The sequence below is a fragment of the Uranotaenia lowii genome, chromosome 1 (assembly GCF_029784155.1).
Source record: "Uranotaenia lowii strain MFRU-FL chromosome 1, ASM2978415v1, whole genome shotgun sequence".
Classification (NCBI taxonomy): domain Eukaryota; kingdom Metazoa; phylum Arthropoda; class Insecta; order Diptera; family Culicidae; genus Uranotaenia; species Uranotaenia lowii.
Window position 1 is genome coordinate 70,470,588 of NC_073691.1, and position 3,202 is coordinate 70,473,789.

At 37.5% G+C, this 3,202-nt stretch overlaps 1 long non-coding RNA gene across 1 annotated transcript; it reads right to left on the reverse strand.

The window, feature by feature from the left end:
• Positions 1 to 1,083: 1,083 nt before the first annotated feature.
• On the reverse strand, positions 1,084 to 2,019 carry LOC129739001 (uncharacterized). The gene is made up of 3 exons (XR_008735712.1): positions 1,785 to 2,019; positions 1,595 to 1,720; positions 1,084 to 1,531 (listed from the first exon to the last, which is right to left on the reverse strand). It is a non-coding gene; the product is annotated as an uncharacterized LOC129739001 (long non-coding RNA).
• Between the last annotated feature and the right edge of the window lie 1,183 nt (positions 2,020 to 3,202).

Below are 3,202 nucleotides of genomic sequence, written 5' to 3' on the forward strand. Positions count from 1 at the left end.
GAGATTCACGAAAAACTAAAACAATAAAATCTGCGAGTAGAACTAGTGTGAAGTGTAGAACTAGACGTTTTTTTTTAGATTTCAAGAATACTAACCCAAAGCACTGATGAACCCAAAGTTAGGAAAATACTTCCGACACATAAAAACTTTTTAAGTAAAATGCCTTTATAAAACCAATTATAAATTTAAAAAAAACATTTTTTTTTCTGATAGATTGAAAATAAGGTTAACATCAAGAATAGCATAATGAACATGACACCATTGTAAACATGATAATTGTGGTGTTGGTTTGTGAATCAATGTGAGCAGGTTGCGAAGATTCACAATCGGGTACTTTATCTGGATGGTGCTCATACGGGCAACTTTCGGCACTTATCGGTCGTCAAGTCGCTGAACCTGAGGCCGCGAGTTTCCTTCAGCACTATCAGCAGGTTTGAAACGGGGTAATGATGCAACAAGGTCCTTCGTATCGCTGTCCCAGGGTGAACGGTTCCGACCGATCACTGGAGCCAAAGTCTTCGGGTCAGTGGCGGAAAACCTCCTGCTTGATGTTGGAACTCCACAGCAGCTGGCATATTTCGCGCAGGTTCCGCAGCCTTTTTGATGATTCCGGCTGCTGTTGCCCGGAAGTTCTTGCTGCATCCGTCACCGGACCCGGTTGCTGGTAGCTCGAAGCTGCTTGGCATTAACTGCTGCTGCTGTACGGCATATTCAACCTGTCGACTTCGACGTCACGTCATGGACAGCAGAAAACCCGTCGAAAAAACGACAACAATCACAAATTTTAAATATTTAAATAATCAAAATTTAAGCAAAAAAACTCATGACTCCGAAAATTTACTCGGTCAGTATTATAATACATTATAATACAAGATAAAGATTTTCTGCAAAAGTTTTTTCAGTGCAAAGCTAAATTTAAAAATAATTATTAAATAGATATTATGCTACCGCCCGGTGCGCGAAAGAGTGAGTATACCAAAACCGGTCCGCTGAAATGAGCAAAACCGGGCCGCGTATACTCCCGTATTGGTGCGTTTGCTCTTATATCTCACTCACACACTGACCGAAATCTGGCTATAAGCTTTATCAGATTTTTTAGTGATTTTGCACTAAAAGAAAATCCAATACTTTTTACAACTGTATACACAAAATGAAATGCATAGATTTTCGTACCGATTTTCTTTATTGGAAATTCCAATGAATATTATAGTTTTTCGATTTGATTTCAATTACAATTCAATGCAATGAAATAAATGTTTTCGTTTTTTTCGGATTTCTTTTAAATGATTTATTGCGATTTGAGTTTTGATTTTTTTATTGACAAATTATTTAGGTATGGCGGTCGTGTGCATGGTTTAAACAAACATGTTCAGCTGAAAGTGGTCGACGTTCCTTTTTCAAATGCTGGAACCTGCTCCTAATCCACCGTAATTGATAAAAATTGCCGCTTGATGCACACGAGCATCGTTCCGGAAGTCGATCGCGCGAGCCGAGGTATTGGGTTGGCGTTCCGGAGGCGAAAATTGATTACCTTAAATAAAAATGAAAGACATATTTCTACTGAACAAAAATGTTGGATATGATTTATCCTTACCTGATGCCCGACGAAAATCTTGATCGTAATTTGAATATCCCGTTCAGGTGAAGTTCTTTCTCCGGAACAATCTCCTCGATTGATCTGGTTGGTGCGCTTCTATTACACAACCGAAACATAGTTTTGCTGTGGAGAAAGCGATACGAAGGATTTGAATAGTTGGAAAAAATGAAACATTTTACTTACGTACCTGCTTCACAATCCAATAATCATTAATTTCCCGTGCTTTTTCCTTCCTCCACTAAATGATAGTCCGGTTTCAATACAAATATGGAACAATTGGAACGGGCAGCCGTTCTTCGAAAATTTACAGCCTGATCCCAACATTATTGTTTCTGAATGTAAACCACATCTACTAAAAACTATACGTAATCATGTTTATGAAATTTATAAGATTTTCAGATATATTTCATTTGGTGTAGTATTGCAGAGCAAACGTATAAAATTTATTAGATTTTTGAATAGTTTTCTCTAGATACATCAGCGCCAAAAAATAATTGTACAGTCTATTGACTTTTATAATAAAATTTATTGGATTTTCCAGTACTTTATATCCATCCTTCCTAAAATAAAAGCTATTAAAACGATCCAATGAATTTTATTGCTCGATTTGGTTGAGTGCATCAAGTTAGATTGATTCCGTTCACGATAAACCAGTGCACTTTAGCAATAAATTTAAACTTTTAACTTTCGATAGATATTAATATAAATTTTGAGGCTAAATCGGCGTAATTAACTGCGTGGTAGTCGACTAAGTTTTCTCTTCGTTTTTCCTATCACTTCCGTTCGGTTTTTATGATAATGGATGTTTGACAGTTCATCGTTGCTGGTCATTCTCGCCAGAGTTCTGCTAGGCGTTACATCCACCAGTGCTCCCAACAGGAACGTTTCCGTCAACTTAAGCCAAGACTATTCGCGCGCCAAGCTATTTCAGAATTATAAGGACCGTTTCTAGCGTTTGCTAGAAGAAGATTTACAAAACCCACCACGAGATGGCACTTGTATATTGCGCTACTTTTATTTAAAACCGTACTTGTTTATGCCGAGTGTTGCATTAGTGTTGCACTGGTGCACCACTAGGTGCTGTCAAACTGTTTGTTTATTCGGACAGTGTTGCACTGGTTTTGACCTGGTGTTGCACTGCCATCGGGCGGTGTTGCTTCGAAAATTTTGTCAGTGTTGCGAGAGAGCGTTTGAGTGAGTGAGGTAGCAATACACTGGCGACGATTTGTGTTTGTTTTTATCGGGTACGGTGGAATACTGAACGAGGGGAGAAAACAAATACGATATAAGCGATCCGTTCGGATACTTCAAATAGTCCGTTACACATTTTTACATTTTTCGCTACCATAATAAACTTTACCCAGTATGACGGATTTGCTTAATGATATCACCAACAAACTTTATAATGTTTGTATTATCCTCTACCAAAACTGGTGGTGTAAAAATATTTTTCGGACAATCATCAAATGTTTTTAAAGAAATATTTGTATGTATTATTCCGTTACCAATGTGGACTTAAATAGCTAAAATGCATCCAAATGCAAATCATAGATTCACATTTTTAATCTCGTTTTCATATGCTGGAAAATGATTGTTTTGCATCAC